Source organism: Protomyctophum bolini (assembly GCF_963924005.1).
Source record: "Protomyctophum bolini genome assembly, contig: SCAFFOLD_554, whole genome shotgun sequence".
NCBI classification, from domain to species: Eukaryota; Metazoa; Chordata; class Actinopteri; order Myctophiformes; family Myctophidae; genus Protomyctophum; species Protomyctophum bolini.
The window spans coordinates 20,976-35,000 of NW_027665566.1; the positions used below are offsets into that span (position 1 = coordinate 20,976).

The following is a 14,025-nucleotide window of genomic DNA, read 5'->3' on the forward strand; positions in this document are numbered from 1 at the left end:
GCACACTCCCTATAGAGGCCAAGGGAAAACGTCTGGCCTGCATTTTTTTTATTCTGCCTTTAGGGCATATACGTCAAACTCAAACGTCAAATCAGGCCTGTGAATGAATTATCTTTGGCCCGCGGGATGATATTTAATTAGTATTAGAACTGGCCCTCTGGTTTATTATTGCACGGACCACCATAATACTACAAGTCCCACAATGCACTGCGAGTGCATTGTCACGTATCGAGGGCCCACAATCGCAAGCATGCGTCTTCTCTTCACTATTGATCAGCAGTGAAAGTATATCACTTGTGGTCAACTTTCAGCTATACCCCCTCTCCCCAAAAAATGGCCCGTGTGTTAAAACACAGTCCGGCCCTCGACTTGTACCAAATTATTTATTTTGGCCCTCTGTGTATTTGAGTTTGACATCCCTGCTTTACGGCTTATAGATGCCACACTTTCTTTATATTAGTCCTTAAAGGGACACTTCACCCTTTTTGCAAAAAAGTATATGTTAATGACGTTTAGAAGCTTTAGATCACTTTCCTGGGGGTATTTATGTGTGTAATATGTGGTTTTAGATATTTTAGATTGTAGCAGTGAGCCTGTTGTCTCTGATGTCATGGACACTGGTCTCACTACCTTCCTGGACTACAATTCCCATAATGATTTGGTGCACTGCTCCTCCTTGTGGATAGGGGGAGAGCTGTCTTACTGAGACAACATGTAGTCCAGGAAGGAAGTGAGCCCAGCGTCCATGACATCAGAGACAACAGGCTCACTGCTACAATCTAAAATATCTAAAACCACATATTACACACATAAAGACCCCCAGGAAAGTGTTCTAAAGCTTCTAAACGTCATTAACATATATTTTTTTGCAAAAAGGGTGAAGTGTCCCTTTAAGATTTTATCCAAATAAACCAGTCCTGGTATGGAGACCTGTGCCCCGGGGGAACGGGCACTTCTTCTATAGTATTCATTATGTTTTTCATCATTGACTAAAAAAAAAACATGATTATTTGGACTGAGCGTTGCATTTCCTCCCTCCCACCACCAGGGGAATGGATTCTGTGTGGACGGCCGCTGTGTCTGCACTGTGGGCTACAGCGGAGAGGACTGCTCTACGCTGACCTGTCTGAACGACTGTAACCACAGAGGTACTTAATTATGTTAATTACACTGACCTGTCTGAACGACTGTAACCACAGAGGTACTTAATTATGTTAAGTACACTGACCTGTCTGAACGACTGTAACCACAGAGGTACTTAATTATGTTAATTACACTGACCTGTCTAAACGACTGTAACCACAGAGGTACATAATATAACAAAATACATACATAAATGGATGCACCTGGGACGTATCCTCAGTGATGTATCCCAAGGTCATCGGGTTTCGGGTCTCGCAACATCATACCCCTCACTCAGGTGACCCAGCCGGGAGTGATCAAGTCCCGACTTATGTCCCAGTAGCTACCCTTGATAAGTCCCATTAGGGAAAAACCAGGGCCACACAATCCGTTCCTCCTGAACTACTCTGCCGGGACTGGGAGGTACCTGTAGTGTCGGCCCGATAAGCGGCTGGAAAGTACCATTCATAATTATGTTAATGTCTATGTTGTTGTATTGATTGATTGAATACTTAATTAACAAGTTAACTGCCACCGGGTGGCGATAGCTGCTGCCTCACTCGCAGACCTCCATGGAAAAGAAACGGCTTGTGGTAGCGCAGACAGCTCACAATGTTTATCTTTCGTAATCATGTAATCAATGTAATCTAATGTATTCTAATGTAATCTATAGGTACATGTTTACATGGGGTGTGTGTCACGGGGCGCACACACACACACACACACACACACACACACACACACTGATTAAGGACAATGCACGCACACACCTGCACACAGACTGTGGGTAGTGGAGCAGACAGGTCCTATCATATAATGTCAATGTACAATAATTTATAAGACGAAAAACAAAACAAATAGTCTTTGTCTCCTGACTTTCTTTTCTTCTTTCTAATGATTTGATCGGCCAAAAACATTGTGTTCATTGTCATGATTTGTCACGATCCGAGTTGGCTTTGTCCGCGGCGTAACCGTCTTTAAATAAATTATATTAGAAGTGCCGATGGGAGAATGCATTGGGGTTTCATTTCCTGGGCCACTCGTTTTTCTGAAAGGGGGAGGGACTGCGGCGCTCTATACTGTTGTTGTATGCATTTACAGGACGTACAAATGAAATGAAACACACAGGGAAAACAGTCAGTTTATTAACCTGTGTGTTTATTGTAACCTCAGTGTTTGTGTGGCCTCTCCTCCAGTGCTGGCACTCCTTCTATCTGAATCTGAGCTGCTGAACCAGAGCAGGGCTCAGCCATTCAGTTTAAGGAGGTGGGGGGAAGGTGCCAAGTACTGTTGAGGAGTAGGGGTGTTTCACAATGCCAAGTATCAAAGTATGTCTATTATCTGGGGAAATGAATGTAACCCCATAATGATGATTCATCTAAAATGGAACTATCTAAATATGGGGTTATACTTATTGAGGTTCAGCTGATATCTGTGAGCTTGTAGACAAGCGGTGTATGTATTTAATTGCTTCTCTGTGGGTGGTAGGATCCTCTCCTATAAAGGGAGACTGCAGGCAGAGCTAGTCAGTTATGCTCAGGCGGGCGTCATGCTGACAGCCCAGTGAGAGAGAGAGAGAGAGAGAGAGAGAGAGAGAGAGAGAGAGAGAGAGAGAGCTGCTATAGGGCCCATTATGTCATGGGCATAGCCTAGTGCAGTTTGGTTGTTTTTCCTTTGTCCTACGTTGTGCGTTAAGTATTTTTGAGTTCTTTATTTTGTATTTTGGCCAGTATTATTTTTGCAGTTTGATATGTTTCCGTTCACTGGAGCTGGAGTTTTGGAGAAAAAAAAATCCACCAAAAAGCATCGCTGACGGTTTTTGGGAGCCTTGGCCCTCGGGCAACTTCACAGTGTGTATCTAATGTAATCTCATGTAATCTAATGTAATCTATCTAGGTACATGTTTACATGGGGTGTGTATTTAATGTAATGTAATCCTAATGTAATTTTAATGTAATCCTAGGTACATGTTTACATGCAGGGGTGTGTATCTAATGTAATCCTAATGTAATTTTAATGTAAACCTAGGTACATGTCTACATGGGGTGTGTATCTAATGTAATCTAATGTAATCCTAGGTACATGTCTACATGGGAGGGGTGTGTATCTAATGTAATCTAATGTAATCCTGATGTAATCCTAGGTACATGTCTACATGGGCTGTGTGTCTGCCATGCCGGCTACCAAGGTGAAGACTGCAGCCAGCTGGCGTGTTTAAACAACTGCAACACTAGGGGGCAGTGCATCAACGGGCAGTGTGCGTGCGACGTCGGATTCCAAGGAGAGGACTGCTCCGAACTGTCCTGTCCCAACAACTGTCTGGACAGGTTAGTGTGGTTTAGCGTGGTTCCTTCTGTCTGGACAGGTTAGTGTGGTTTAGCGTGGTTCCTTCTGTCTGGACAGGTTAGTGTGGTTTAGCGTGGTTCCTTCTGTCTGGACAGGTTAGTGTGGTTTAGCGTGGTTCCTTCTGTCTGGACAGGTTAGTGTGGTTTAGCCTGGTTCCTTCTGTCTGGACAGGTTAGTGTGGTTTATTGTGCAACACTGTGTAAACGGTCAGTCTCTAACTATCCTAAACATTGTTGTCCGGAGCAGAGGTCGCTGTGTGTGTGTGTGAACGCTCAGTCTCTAACTATCCTAATGCCTTGTTGTCCGGTACAGAGGTCGCTGTGTGTGTGTGAACGGTCAGTCTGTAACTATTCTAATGCCTTGTTGTCCGGTACAGAGGTCGCTGTGTGTGTGTGAACGGTCAGTCTGTAACTATTCTAATGCCTTGTTGTCCGGTACAGAGGTCGCTGTGTGTGTGAACGGTCAGTCTGTAACTATCCTAATGCCTTGTTGTCCGGTACAGAGGTCGCTGTGTGTGTGTGTGTGTGAACGGCCAGTCTGTAACTATCCTAATGCCTTGTTGTCCGGTACAGAGGTCGCTGTGTGTGTGTGAACGGCCAATCTCTAACTATTCTAATGCCTTGTTGTCCGGTACAGAGGTCGCCTGTGTGTGTGTGAACGGTCAGTCTCTAACTATCCTAATACCCTGTTGTCCGGTACAGAGGTCGCTGTGTGTGTGTGTGAACGGCCAGTCTCTAACTATCCTAATACCCTGTTGTCCGGTACAGAGGTCGCTGTGTGTGTGTGAACGGCCAGTCTGTAACTATCCTAATGCCTTGTTGACCGGTACAGAGGTCGCTGTGTGTGTGTGAACGGCCAGTCTGTAACTATCCTAATGCCTTGTTGACCGGTACAGAGGTCGCTGTGTGTGTGAACGGTCAGTCTGTAACTATCCTAATGCCTTGTTGTCCGGTACAGAGGTCGCTGTGTGAACGGCCAATCTCTAACTATCCTAATGCCTTGTTGTCCGGTACAGAGGTCGCTGTGTGTGTGAACGGCCAGTCTGTAACTATTCTAATGCCCTGTTGTCCGGTACAGAGGTCGCTGTGTGAACGGCCAGTGCGTGTGCGAGGAGGGCTTCGCCGGGGAGGACTGCAGTGTGCGCACGTGTCCGTCGGACTGCTTCCTGCGAGGCGACTGCGTGGACGGGCGCTGCGCCTGCTTCCTGGGCTTCCAGGGAGAGGACTGCGGCGAGCTGAGCTGCCCCAACGGCTGCCTGGGCCGAGGGCGGTGCGTGGGCGGACAGTGCGTGTGCGACGAAGGTGACGCCAAAACACTAACACCTCTTAGCTTTAACTGATGCACTTCGTTGTTGATGATGTCGTCGCAGAAACGCCACGTCGACAACGACAACACGCTATATTTCAAAGTTAACCCATTCTGACCTGAGATCAGATTCATACGAGGTTTCCACTGGACACACACTGGTCTGATTATAACCCATTGTGACCTGAGATCAGATTCATACGCCACTGGACACACACTGGTCTGATTAACCCATTCTGACCTGAGATCAGATTCATACGAGGTTTCCACTGGACACACACGGGTCTGATTATAACCCGTTGTGTCCTGAGATCAGATTCTATAAAAAATGTTCTGTCGTTCTTCGATTTTTCAAAAAATAGCAGATCTACAAGCTCGTAGCGCGCCACTCGGTGGCGCGCTATGAGCTTGTAGATCTGCTATTTTTCAATAGCTAAAGCATAACATGACGCTAACACCAAAATGGGTTCCCGTTCAGTATGGGTTAAACCCTCCTTTGCCAAACACGAGATATCGTTACAATATTTTAGCTTCTTTTGCTAAATTAAAAATGGAAAATAGATACAAGATGTTGTACCATGCCTGATTGCCTGTTGTTGTTGTTTGGCGGCTGCAGGCTTCACGGGCGAGGACTGCGGTCAGAAGTCGTGTCTCAACGACTGCATGGCGCAGGGCGTCTGCGCAGACGGACGCTGCGTCTGCGAGGAGGGCTACGAAGGAGACGACTGCTCCGTCCTGTCGTGTCCGGACAACTGCAGCGACCGGTAGGCCTGTCTGTCTGTCACTCACCAGCCATTCTGACCTGAGATCAGATTTAAAAATGTCTTCTACATCCTGACAGATTTCCATTCTGACCTGAGATCAGATTAAAAAAAATGTCTTCTACATCCTGACAGTTTTCCATTCTGACCTGAGATCAGATTAAAAAAATGTCTTCTATGTCAGTCGCTCTTCTAATTTTTCAAAAATAGCAGACCTACAAGCTCGTAGCGCGCCACTCGGTGGCTGACCACCGGAGCGGTGGTCAGCGGTCAGCTCACCGCCGGAGCGGTGGTCACCTCACTGCCGGAGCGGTGGTCACCTCACCACCGGAGCGGTGGTCAGCTCACCGCCGGAGCGGTGGTCACCTCACCGCCGGAGCGGTGGTCAGCTCACCGCCGGAGCGGTGGTCACCTCACTGCCGGAGCGGTGGTCACCTCACCGCCGGAGCGGTGGTCAGCTCACCGCCGGAGCGGTGGTCACCTCACCACCGGAGCGGTGGTCACCTCACCACCGGAGCGGTGGTCAGCTCACTGCCGGAGCGGTGGTCAGCTCACCGCCGGAGCGGTGGTCAGCTCACCGCCGGAGCGGGTGGTCACCTCACCGCCGGAGCGGTGGTCAGCTCACTGCCGGAGCGGTGGTCAGCTCACTGCCGGAGCAGTGGTCAGCTCACCGCCGGAGCGGTGGTCAGCTCACCGCCGGAGCGGTGGTCACCTCACCACCGGAGCGGTGGTCAGCTCACTGCCGGAGCGGTGGTCAGCTCACCGCCGGAGCGGTGGTCAGCTCACCGCCGGAGCGGGTGGTCACCTCACCGCCGGAGCGGTGGTCAGCTCACCGCCGGAGCGGTGGTCAGCTCACTGCCGGAGCGGTGGTCAGCTCACCGCCGGAGCGGTGGTCAGCTCACCGCCGGAGCGGTGGTCAGCTCACCGCCGGAGCGGTGGTCACCTCACTGCCGGAGCGGTGGTAACCTCACCACCGGAGCGGTGGTCACCTCACCACCGGAGCGGTGGTCACCTCACTGCCGGAGCGGTGGTCAGCTCACCGCCGGAGCGGTGGTCAGCTCACTGCCGGAGCGGTGGTCAGCTCACCGCCGGAGCGGTGGTCACCTCGCCACCGGAGCGGTGGTCACCTCGCCACCGGAGCAGTGGTCACCTCACCACCGGAGCCCCCCCCCCCCCCCCCCTGTTATGCTAAAGCATAACATAATGCTTGACTCACCAAAAGGGGTTCCCATCGTGCACGCAGGGTTAATGTCCCTGAATTGGCCGACCATGTATAAAGGTCAATAAATACATAATACTATACAAATAACTTATATATAATTATACATTACATTTCTTTCTTTTTTTTTTACTGTTTTTATTAGGCATTTTTTGTAGTACAATTTCAGCATATTAGACAATGATAATAAGTAATTCAGTTAAAGGGACACTTCACCCTTTTTGCAAAAAAATATATGTTAATGACGTTTAGAAGCTTTAGATCACTTTCCTGGGGATATTTATGTGTGTAATATGTGGTTTTAGATTGTAGCAGTGAGCCTGTTGTCTCTGATGTCATGGACACTGGTCTTATACCTTCCTGGACTACAATTCCCATAATTCTTTGGTGCACTGCTCCTCCTTGTGGATAGGGGGGAGAGCTGTCTTACTGAGACAACATGTAGTCCAGGAAGGAAGTGAGCCCAGTGTCCATGACATCAGAGACAACAGGCTCACTGCTACAATCCAAAATATCTAAAACCACATATTACACACATAAAGACCCCCAGGAAAGTGTTCTAAAGCTTCTAAACGTCATTAACATATATTTTTTTGCAAAAAGGGTGAATTGTCCCTTTAAATAAAAATGAAAAAAAAATAACAGGCAATGTAAATGTTCCACATACAGTATAATAAAAAAAGACATAAGTGTGATAAACATGAAAAAACTAAAAACAGTTAAACAATGACAAGTGTGAACAGACAAACAAAACAGACAACCGGACAGACACTCTTGCTCTCAAACTTCCAACGTTGTTGTAAATTAAGTAAGTTACAGACATTCGTTTTTAAATAAGAAAAAATTAAATAAAGAAAAAACACTCAGTTCCTTTTCTTTCAGTTCCTTTTCTTTCTTTCCAATTTGCTATTGTGCTATCTATTGTGTAGGAGGGGTTAGCGTGCACCTATTAAAATATTCAATGAAGGGTTGCCATGTCTGGTAGTTACATTACATTTCTTAACTTACCTGTTAACTTGTCCCAGGGCCTCCGTCCGCTCCGTCCGCTCCATGAACTAACCTTGTATTGCCACTGTTGTGACTCCGACCGACAGGGGCCGCTGCGTGAGAGGCGAGTGCGTGTGCGAGCCGGGCTACGAGGGTCCGAGCTGTGGAGACTTGAGCTGCGTCAACAACTGCCAGGACAACGGACGCTGTGTGCACGGGCTGTGTCTCTGCGACGAGGGATACATCGGAGAGGACTGCTCACAGGGTAACCATAATACTGTTACTATGGAGGACTGCTCACAGGGTAACCATAATATATACTGTTACTATAGAGGACTGCTCACAGGGTAACCATAATATATACTGATATGTTACTATGGAGGACTGCTCACAGGGTAACGATAATATATACTGATATGTTACTATAGAGGACTGCTCACAGGGTAACCATAATATATACTGTTACTATAGAGGACTGCTCACAGGGTAACCATAATATATACTGTTACTATAGAGGACTGCTCACAGGGTAACCATAATATATACTGATATGTTACTATGGAGGACTGCTCACAGGGTAACCATAATATATACTGATATGTTACTATGGAGGACTGCTCACAGGGTAACGATAATATATACTGATAATTACTATAGAGGACTGCTCACAGGGTAACGATAATATATACTGATATGTTACTATGGAGGACTGCTCACAGGGTAACCATAATATTACTAATATGTTACTATGGAGGACTGCTCACAGGGTAACCATAATATCACTAATATGTTACTATGGAGGACTGCTCACAGGGTAACCATAATATCACTAATATGTTACTATGGAGGACTGCTCACAGGGTAACCATAATATCACTAATATGTTACTATGGAGGACTGCTCACAGGGTAACCATAATATCACTAATATGTTACTATAGAGGACTGCTCACAGGGTAACCATAATATCACTAATATGTTACTATATAGAGGACTGCTCACAGGGTAACCATAATATCACTGATATGTTACTATGGAGGACTGCTCACAGGGTAACCATAATATTACTGATATGTTACTATATAGAGGACTGCTCACAGGGTAACCATAATATCACTAATATGTTACTATGGAGGACTGCTCACAGGGTAACGATAATATAATACTGATATGTTACTATGGAGGACTGCTCACAGGGTAACCATAATATATACTGATATGTTACTATAGAGGACTGCTCACAGGGTAACCATAATATTACTGATATGTTACTATGGAGGACTGCTCACAGGGTAACCATAATATATACTGATATGTTACTATGGAGGACTGCTCACAGGGTAACGATAATATAATACTGATATGTTACTATATAGAGGACTGCTCACAGGGTAACCATAATATTATTAATATGTTGTTGGTTATTACAGGACTTCTCACAGGGTTAGTTAGTTAGTTAGTTATAGTTAGTACTCACAGGGTAACACGCTTGTTCTGGACGGCAAATGTATGAATTTATGTCATGCTGCGTTCACATCACTATAGATACAAAGACACAATGCGTCGCAACGCGACACATTGTGAGCTTGTAGACGGGCTATATTTATATGATATATTATGAGCTTGTAGACGGGCTATATTTATATGATATATTATATATGAGCTTGTAGACGGGCTATATTTATATGATATATTATATATGAGCTTGTAGATGGGCTATATTTATATGATATATTATATATGAGCTTGTAGATGGGCTATATTTATATGATATATTATATATGAGCTTGTAGACGGGCTATATTTATATGATATATTATATATGAGCTTGTAGACGGGCTATATTTATATGATATATTATATATGAGCTTGTAGACGGGCTATATTTATATGATATATTATATATGAGCTTGTAGACGGGCTATATTTCAATAGATTTGGTGCACATTTTGAACTTGTGAATTGGGACATTCTGCAATATATGAGTATACTTTTGCTTTTAGTACTCTTAAGTACATCTTGATGCCGATACTTTTGCACTTTTACTCAAGTGCATTTTATATTCCCTACTTTTTACTTGTAACAAAGTAGTTCTAAATTGCACTATTGGTATACTTTTACTTAGAACAACTGAGTACTTTTTTCCACCGATGATATAATGTCCTCTCTCTTCGTCTCTCTCTCTCTCTCTCTCTTCGTCTCTCTCTCTCTCTCTCTCTCTCTCTCTCTCTCTCTCTCTCTCTCTCTCTCTCTCTCTCCTTAGTGTCTCCTCCGAAGGACCTGACGGTCACCGACGTCACCAACCAGACGGTGGCGCTGTCGTGGCGCAACGAGATGCTGGTGACGGAGTACGTGGTGACGTACGCGCCCACGGCGCCCGGCGGCCTCCACCAGGAGCTGGGCGTTCCGGGCGACGCCACGGCCGCCACGCTCACGCAGCTGGAGCCGGGCGTGGAGTACCTCATCAACGTCTACGCCGTGCTCAGCGACAAGAGGAGCGTGCCGGTCAGCGCCCGCGTGGCCACGTGTGAGTAACCGTGATGGTACCAGGAAGACGCGCAAACGCAGCTCGTACATATTTGGGTTTTGGACGTATAGCTGCTTTGGGGACTCCTTATATGGTTATATGGCTGAGTCATGGTGACGTAATCACTCAGCTCCATATATGGGCACAAAAGCGGGACAGACAGACAGACAGACAGACAGACAGACAGACACACACACAGACAGACATGATCTGCTAGGTCTCATAGTAAGTGCTCACTGCGTTCGCAATAAGACTGGACTCATTCCACAAACACACTGTCAGATCATTCTGTCACGGTGAGCCAAGGGGGGTATAGGACCCAAATGCAGGAATGTTCAAATTAAATGATTGCGAAAGCAGTGAGCACTTACTATGAGACCTAGCAGATCATGTCTGTCTGTCTGTCTGTCTGTCTGTCTGTCTGTCTGTCTGTCTGTCTGTCTGTCTGTCTGTCTGTCTGTCTGTCTGTCTGTCTGTCTGTCTGTCTGTCTGTGTGTCTGTGTGTCCGTGTGTCTGTCCCGCTATCCAAATATGGAGTGTGTTGCATCAGCAATCACTCAGCTCCATATATGGGCACAAAAGGGGCCAGGTCCACTCAGCTCCATATATGGGCACAAAAGGGTCCAGGTCCACTCAGCTCCATATATGGGCACAAAAGGGGCCAGGTCCACTCAGCTCCATATATGGGCACAAAAGGGTCCAGGTCCACTCAGCTCCATATATGGGCACAAAAGGGTCCAGGTCCACTCAGCTCCATATATGGGCACAAAGGGGGCCAGTGATTTGTTTGTTGTGGACCTGGCCCCTTTTGTGCCCATGCATATATGGAGCTGAGTGCGTTCGCTTCCCGCGTTTGCGCGTCTTACTCGTTTATTAAAAGCAGTTAAGCTTACAAACAAAAGTCAGGAAATTCCAAAAAGCAAAACCTCTTCCGAAAAGTTCACAAAACACGAAACGGAAAAGCAAACCTTTGGAAGAGCAATCGGTAAAGTCCAATAATGACAAAAACACTAGAGCACTAGGACCTCAGGACAGCTCGGGGACCAGGAAGTCTGGTCTGACAGTGTGTTAGTGGAATGAGTCCAAGGGGCCAGCTATGCACTCTCCAATGTTGAAGCGCTGGGCCCTAGTGGTAAGAGGAAGGACTGCAGGCGGACCCGTGGATTCTTGACGAGGAAACCCCGTGCAACCGAGCGCCCAATGTTAAAGCCCAGCTGCACTTCCGCAATTTGCCAAAATAATTTGCCAAAATAATTTGCCAAAATAATTTGCCAAAATAATTTGCCAAAATAATTTGCCAAAATAATTTGCCAAAATAATTTGCCAAAATAATTTGCCGAAATAATTTGCCAAATTACGGAAGTGCAGCTGGGCTTTAACATTGGGCGCTCGGGAAACCCCGTGCAACCGAGCGCCCAATGTTAAAGCCCAGCTGCACTTAAAACCCTAATTTGCCAAAACCCTAATTTGCCAAAACCCTAATTTGCCAAAATAATTTGCCAAAATAATTTGCCAAAATAATTTGCCAAAACCCTAATTTGCCAAAACCCTAATTTGCCAAAACAATTTGCCAAAATAATTTGCCAAAATAATTTGCCAAAACCCTAATTTGCCAAAACCCTAATTTGCCAAAACCCTAATTTGCCAAAACCCTAATTTGACAAATCCCTAATTTGCCAAAACCCTAATTTGCCAAAACCCTAATTTGCCAAAACCCTAATTTGCCAAAACCCTAATTTGCCAAAACCCTAATTTGCCAAAATAATTTGCCAAAATAATTTGCCAAAATAATTTGCCTGCCTTCCGGGTGCTTCAAAACGCCACTGAGCAACTTCCACTGACATGAATAGCGGAGGGGGCGGAGCTTCGCGCCAGTTTAGTCTCTATCCTTTTAATACTCTATGGTCCAGTCTTATAGGGCAGTGGTTCCCAAAGTGGGGTCCGGGGACCCCCAGGGGTACCTGAGGGAGTTCCAGGGGGGACCCATCTGTTTTGTTGATGTTCATAAAGTGCTAAAGTGTTTAAAGCAGTGGTTCCCAAACTTTTTCATGTCAAGGACCCCCAAATTGACACTACTTAGCCTGTGGACCCCCATTTGAAAATATATGCCAGGGACCCCCATAAGAGAAGACGTACACATTTAGACGTCTACATTTAGACGTCTACATTTAGACGTACACATTTAGACGTCTACATTTAGACGTATACATTTAGACGTACACATTTAGACGTCTGTATACATTTAGACGTCTACATTTAGACGTCTACATTTAAACGTCTAAATAACGTTTGCGGAGCGGTCTTGATATCGGAAGGTCGCTAGTTCGTATCCCCGGACCGGCACGTTAAAATTACCACCGCTGAAGTGCCCTTGAGCAAGGCATTGAACCCCTACCATGAAATGTTCTATGAGCAGGGCCTGGCTGTAAACAAGTTCTTGAGCTTATAGTCCAGTTACCCTGGGTAAACATAGTACCTTTCCTTTCCTTAGTCTAGTTACCCTGGGTAAACATAGTACCTTTCCTTTCCTTAGTCCAGTTACCCTGGGTAAACATAGTACCTTTCCTTTCCTTAGTCCAGTTATCCTGGTCTCTATACTGCCTCCCCCTGGCCAGCCGGGGCGCCTGATGGAGAGGAAAGGAACTGGTTGGAATAACGTGTTCCTTCCACGCGCTATGTTTTTCTAGTTTTTCTCCTCTCTGGTGTAAACCTGGAGGTTGTGCGATGGCAGGCTCTCAGTCAAATCTGGTCACAGTTGGTCATGCCACGGAGTCACTGCCCAATTGCCCCGACAACACCCAGGGGTGGCATCAGACCGACACCTATACCCCCCCCCCCCCCCCAAAAAAAATGGACACCACCCATTCAGTTTCTCTCACTTTTACTGGTTTCTCATTTACTGTAGCAGGAAATTAAGAAACCCTTATATTTTTTAAAACGGAGCAATACAGCCTCATCAAAGTTGGTGTTGTGAGTGACTTTATATATTGTCAATTACTTCCATGAGAGGGGGAGAGGTGGTGGAGTTAGCTGCTTTAGGAGACAGTTTCAGGGTCCTATATGGAGTTAAGAGGTTTTGTCCAAAGCACTTTTTACTACTTTCCATTGGTTCAATATTGTCGAAACAACACACAGACGTAAAGGGTGTTCAATAGCACTGATTTTTGCCAAAAAACCTCAAAAATTGAGTTATGAGGTTTCAGCAACGATTTATACAATTAGTATTGATTCTACATCCAGTGACCCTGTGTTGTCTCCAGACCTGCCCCAGCCAGAGGGCCTGAGGTTCATTGTGTGTGTGTGTGTGTGTGTGTGTGTATGTGTGTGTGTGTGTGTGTGTGTGTGTGTGTGTTGTGTCTCCAGACCTGCCCCAGCCAGAGGGCCTGAGGTTCTTCTCGGTCAGGGAGACCTCGGTGGAGGTCCAGTGGGACCATCTGGACGTGGACTTCGACGGCTGGGAGCTCTACGTCCGAAACACGGTCAGTACCACCGTCCCGCGACTGACCGGGTCCTTCGAGCCGGAATGTTTGAGAAGCTCCTTTACGAATGACCTATAAGCTCTGTGTGTTGTCTTGTAAATGAGTGTATACTTTGTGTATTCTCTTTGAACCCCCTTTTCCACCGGTTGGTTCCCAATGGGAACCGGTTCAGTTCTTCTTGGTTCTTAGTCCATGAGCCCAGAGCTTCCCATTGGGAACCAACCGGTGGAAAAGAACTGAACCGGTTCCCATTGGGAACCAACCGGTGGAAAATAACTGA

The 14,025-nt window shown here is 46.2% G+C and overlaps 1 pseudogene across 1 annotated transcript in view; it reads left to right on the forward strand.

The window, feature by feature from the left end:
• LOC308312236 (tenascin-like) overlaps window positions 1–14,025 on the forward strand; it is a 31,471-nt pseudogene that overhangs the window by 14,541 nt on the left and 2,905 nt on the right. Inside the window, exons 7-13 of the transcript XR_013966227.1 lie at window positions 1,049–1,148; window positions 3,266–3,449; window positions 4,546–4,769; window positions 5,390–5,537; window positions 7,848–8,005; window positions 10,003–10,266; window positions 13,630–13,800. The product of XR_013966227.1 is annotated as a tenascin-like (transcript). The remainder of the gene's footprint in view (window positions 1–1,048; window positions 1,149–3,265; window positions 3,450–4,545; window positions 4,770–5,389; window positions 5,538–7,847; window positions 8,006–10,002; window positions 10,267–13,629; window positions 13,801–14,025) is intronic.